Here is a 6,595-nt window from a genome sequence, read left to right on the forward strand (position 1 = left end):
ACTGGGCTACTGATATATATCATAATTTTGTCCGAATTTCGGTTTTGATTGCACCATTTTGCAAATCCGACTACCAATACTTTCACAATCACCGCGTGAATATCCGCATGGATGGATGATTTTGCAAGCCACGGTAGAAATATCGATTATTTCTGCTATGATTGTAGGCCCATTCTCCGATAAAGCGTTCAAGCTTGGTCTCAGGAATGACAAAATGCCAAACACGAAGAATTCATGAAAATCATTCAGAATCGTAAACTTTAATAGTTTTAGAACACAAAACAATGCATGGGTGATTTTTCAACAATACTTCCTTTTTGAGCAATATTACTTGTACCCGATGGGGGTAACGTATCTGTGGTAACGTATCTGTGAAGCCCTTTTCCCACCTTTGTCTAAATCGTGCAAGTGTAAAGCTTACCGACTTAATACCTATACTTGATCAGTCATCACCCAATGTACTAAAGTCTGGTATGGTATTTGGCTTCATTTATCACAGCGTTTTTTCCGAGGGGAGTAGAATTTAGGTAACGTATCTGTGACGACATGAACGTAACGTCAGGACTTTTTGCCATTAATAGACCTGTTTTTTTTACTTTGAAACCATTGTGTTATGTACCACATATATAATATAACTATAGAGCCTGCTTGATCCATCATATGAGAACACTTATCTAGCCAATTATTTTCACAGATTGTTATCCATTAGAAATATGGTAACGTATCTGTGAACAATATTGGCGACATAGTCTCAAAGACCTGTTGAAAAAGACAAAACAACCGACGTTTCGGAGCATAAAAACATCCCTTTTACAAGGTAAAAACAAGTAGCACTAGTAACTAGCACTGCCAGAGATTAAATGAGAAAGACAGCAAAAGAAAGTGACAAGCATAGAATGAAAAGAAATTAGAATAATAATAAAAAAAAAAAAACATACAAGGGAAAAATCAATTAGGTGAGAAAAACAGACATGTGCAAGTATAAAACGATAAGCATGGTAGTTCATTTTACGCAGTACAAAATTTATTGTGCGAAACTGGCAAAAAGTGGTCCAACTCAGGCCATTAGGTAAAATCGGGCATAGCGTTTGAACCTGAAAATAGGAATATCGTTTTCATGATTTTAATTTTACAACAGAGTGGGCAATATCTATGTTTGTCTTAGTAAAAAAGAGAACAGTATTTAAAAAAGGGAACAGTATTTACCATGATAAAACCTTGACAAGTATTAATTTTACATAAATACATATAGTATGAAGCTTTTATGGTCATCTAAGATTATTTCATTGACAGAATATGTTACTCATTATTAACAGCTTGTGGTCCATGTGATTTTATCGGGTTTTAAAACACTTTCATTTTAGTGAGAAGCATTTAATTATGTTTCATATAGATTTAAGACAAATAAAGCTATCATTTCTCCCCCATGTGCCCCGATTTTCTTGGGAGGGGAACGCCCAAACTTTCGTTTTCATATATTATTGGCATTAAATCAAGAACCGCAAGACCAATACGATTATTGCCTTCCTTATTATTATAGGATCAATGTATCAATATTAAGAAGTACATGGCAGATTTTAATTAAATGGGTAAAATCGGAAATGGCTCCTGCCATCCTACCGAAGCATTAAAAATTATCTTTCACTCCAGCAGCTTCCAGTTAAATCGTACGAGGCATTTGCCGGGAACGAAAGGAAAAAAAGTATTGTGATTGATTGAGTGCGCGTGTACAACACGTTCAGTTCCACAACTACTGGTACACTACTCAAAGAAATTACGGATCCGGATTTGCATTATTTCTTTTCTGATCTCACGGTGCTGTTTTTCAATGTTATGGATCTTCAGTACTTGGTAGTACAAGTGTTCTGCTGCCTGAATATTATTGAATTAAATCATTGTCATCTGTACAATGTGTTTCTGTTTTTGACAAATGCTATCCTTAAATTTTTCAGTTTTACGACAAAAAAATGAGAAGTTAAGTAGAAATTGCTATTTGTATCATATATAGAATTATCTACTGCTCATTTAACTGTTCAATTTTGTTTTCAACATTAATGAATCCAGATTGTATCTCATGTTTGGCATACGGTAATCTAACGGTCTGTTGATCTGAGATTACGATATTATAATTCTTCAATGCAAAAGCACTTTACAAACTTATGTCCTCATCAGGTTACCAATACCATAATTGTGTGACCCGACTTTTCCGACTGCGAAACATAAGGTAATATAGAGTCCTCTGACAGTTATTTTTGTGTGTAAAGGCGTAAACCCATTATAGGCTAATTGCAATAAACACACTTCTTATCGTCAGAAAACGTGCCATAAACGAAACTGCCAGGATTATAATTCTACCGGGCATCTCTGAATATGCAAGAAAGCTACTTACTCTCTTGAACCAGACTTTAATAGCATGTTCTGTTTGTCTCCAAGCACTCCAAGTAGGACAATAAGCATAATTCAAAGTTAATATAACTGTGACCTGCACCAACGAAATGAGCGTTAAGTTGCAAGTTGGTAGTCCAGAGCCAGAATGTCTCGAAACTACGAATTTGCATTATATTCTTGATTATATAGTGCAATTTTTATCGTGTAAATTTCAGTTTTGTGCCAAAATGAAACGGGTGATGTGACACAATTCCATAGATCGTTTTCCAAAATGAAGTGAAGTTCCTCTAATTTGCAAACGAAAGGATTAAACACAAAACCTATAACATATATTGAGACAATATTCTGGACTAACCAACGTAAAATTGCTCAATTGATAAGAAGGTGATTTTCAATCGTTTGTCACGATCAGGTTCCAAAAGAGCAAGGAAATTCTCGGGGACGCGGGACTATTCCATTCGGCTATTCCACTTGAAATCCATACACCCCAATGGAATACTCATTGGGAGTGAAATTTTACACAAAAATGCACGCGTACAAGCATGTAGATGAGTCTAATGCACAAGCCCCGAACAGTACAAGTGCGGGAATATAAAGGCATCAACCCGCAAGAAAATTGAGTCAATCCTACGAGACGCGAACGCGTGCGAAAGCACTGCACGTAGTACGCAGAGTGCGGGTACACAATTAACATGATTAATACACTCCTGGCATTTTTTAAATATTTGCTCTGATAGCTTCTCACTATCTAAGAGTGTATGAAATTATTTTATTGTCCCATACAGAAGGTGTGTATTTCAAATAGAGTCAGCCACCACTCAGGTAACCCCATTTGAAAAAAAATTGTACATTAATGTATTGGAAGGGAATGTAAATAAGGGAAATTATGGGGTAAACAACAAGGTCGAAACAACGTTTTGAAAACAAGTCAAAAAGGCTATTCTGCTATGAACTTTTGTCTCAACAAATTTTTTAAATTATTGGAGAAGCAAGAAACATACCTTCTTGAAGGCAGTATCACTCCCGTCACAAAAAAGATAATCAGATGAGTGGAAAGTGGCAAAGAAGTTGTGAAATGAGGGAATTTTTTTAAGAAAAACATATCACGTTTTTCGTGAAATTCTTCATCTTGAATAAATGCAGAATTGCGTCAAGCAGTAAAAACTGTCAAACGCGCTTCAAAATGCTTGATACGCGAGTGTAAATCGCCGTCAAAACAAGCGTACATCAAGCGCTTGTGCTACGCGAAAGTTTTGGAGTTTGCATCACCAATAAGCTCTTTTACGTCAAAAATCGTGATAAAAACGTGGATTTTGGAAGAAAAGATCGCCATTATATTTAAATATCTTTCCGTTCGTGAAAGGTAGGGAAAGGGAAACAGGATAAGAATTGACATGATTATATTTACATTGAATCTAAACCCAAGGCTTGAATAAGACTATGAATGATGTATGATTTCCATTCTCCAGTCCACATTATCTTAGGTTAGATGAACAAATATTCAAATATACTAATGAATGTGTTTACAGAAATACAGTGATTTTGTTCAATATAATTATGTTTCACTTCATTGAAAAGGACACTCCACTGTTATAACAATTAGCTTAATAACCATGGAAAATGAGTGTTTTAAGGTTGGTCTTAACCCTGGAATTATGGAAGCCTTTGGGCCTCAAAACTGATAAAATGTCGATAAAAGTACATAACAATATACATATTTAGAATTTGGCAAAGACTTGGTGAATCCATCTGCGAGGTCAAATTTGGTCCAACAACATAATAAGTTACTCTTAATATTGATCGCCACATCCGTCGGATTTCATCAGAAATGTGACAGGAGCGGAAAAGCAACAAACAGCTTTACCACTTTGTTAAAAGCGATAACGGATGTATAAATACTAATTAAAGTACAGATATCATATCTAATTAAGTAAGCTGCCCTTTTTCATAGACTGTCAATACAAACACTTTCAACTACATGTCCCTGAATATCAGACTTCATAAATACTTAATGAACAATACAAGGGACCTGAGTTTAATTCATCTCAACATTCTACCCACTGATAGCAGTTTTACACTTTTATACTTCTATTACGTCTTTACTTAACCCATGAATACAGATCAATCAATATAAGTGGACAGATTTGTCATGGCATAAGTAATAAGTGATATACACTTTAAAGTACGAACATCTGGGACTACTAAACCCAATTGGATCCAGACTGTCCCATCAATAATTCGTCTTTAGAGTATTTGGTACAGTGTAAGTAAAGTAACTGAATTATGTACCAATCGATAGATCAATAAAATTGCAGGTGTTTGAACGGGCTGAAATGAATGGGGAAAATGGTGAAATTAAATAGGCTAATGTTTGGGGTTGAATAACTAGGCAAATTGCATTGAAAACGTAAAACAATGTTGCTGTGCTTATGACACTGGTTATATTCTTGCACAACCTGTTAACAAGGTTTCAAAAAGCTAAAATATTATGTTTTAGCATGTGACCTGCTCCCGCACAGTGGCCACGTCTGTTTGACCTCGCAATAAAACCTCAGATGAACCCATCTTAATGTCAGTCAGTGTTGCCTATGCTTTATAAGCAGTGAATGCACAAAGGCGTGGCGAAGCAACAACCCGACCAACAATAGCCAACGGAGGAACTATAGCTTTTGTTCCCTATCGGTCAAGATCCCAGTTATAAAAGAAACTGATACTATTATTATTATTATTATTATTATTATTATTATTATTATTATTATTATTATTATTATTATTATCATTATCATTATTATTATTATTATTATCATTGACAGCTTTCAACTTCTATTTCGTACAAGATTTCTGTCACGCCTGTTATGCAAAATACAATTGCAGTCGCAGTGTATAGATAGAAACTATGTAAATACTCCACATTCATTAATTGCACCACTATGTACAAAAGGAGAAACGTTTTAAATATCCATTACGATCTGCTGCATTAACAGAACACTTAAATACTTCTCTAGCCGATAAATAAATATTACGTTGCAGTTACGTGCATTGTGGCCAAGGGCGCTGTATAAAAACGTTTATTTTCCTCTCCCTACATAAATAGATACATTACTCTGCTTCTCCCTGTTTTCAAACAAACGTTTTGCTAATTAGTACATTGCTATTTATTGCTCAAATGTGTAACCTTCTGTTCTTTCAAATATAATCGTTTTAATGTTACTTTAATATCGTCATATTGATTATCCATCTGTTTTGATTTTCATGTTAATGATTGAGCTAATTCTAATTATTCTATTTTTATTAATAGTAGTATTATCATTATCATTATTATTACTACTTCTACTATTATTATTATTATTATTATTATTATTATTATTATTATTTGTCCATAGTTCCAGGGTTAAGACCACCCTTAATACAGTGCAAATCCATTCATGATTAAATATGACATATCTTTAATGACCTTTCAAAGAAAAATTTACGACCAATTAACGCAAAGTAATAGTCACATCGAGCAGAATATTTATGTCTGCCTTATATTAGAGCTATCACGCAGTGCATTTGCCTAAAATGGCGGATTGAAGGGAGCTGAATTTGAATTTTGCGAGGGAAACAATTTCGGACTTTATGCAACATTGTTCAGTTATTATCAATTTTATTTTGAGATTGAGGTGACATGTCCTAAACTTTGTCAGCAATTGGCATTCCTCAGAGCTGAAATGCACTTGCAATGTACCAATTTTTTTCCAAATCGGAGGAGCTTAAAATATGGCTCTTAAAAATGGTACGTAGTACTCAGAACGTTGGAATGTCCCCGCTTGTGTCAAATGTTATAAATGTACTGTACAAAAACAACTGCGCTCACTAACAATGAACTCACGCAGTTTATTTGTATACAGTAGACTTTTTTTCACTTCACCTTGTTATTTCAGCTCAAAATGCCAGAAATCCTTCCCGGCAATTATTACTAGTATTATTTCATCATTTTTGAGTATGGAATAACAAATTTAAATTTTGAAGGAATCGTATATTAAGGTTTTAACTATGGAGCTGTATGGGGAAATTGGCGAATAAAACAGGGGATTTATTATCGGTTTTATTATAAAATCTCTGAATTTCACTGTATTAAAGCACTTCACATGCTTAGTCTTTCACATGGTATTTTATTACACCATTGGACATTACAATCATGCAAAAAGTATAATTTCGAGACAAA

This window comes from Amphiura filiformis, chromosome 9, assembly GCF_039555335.1.
Source record: "Amphiura filiformis chromosome 9, Afil_fr2py, whole genome shotgun sequence".
Lineage (NCBI taxonomy): Eukaryota > Metazoa > Echinodermata > Ophiuroidea > Amphilepidida > Amphiuridae > Amphiura > Amphiura filiformis.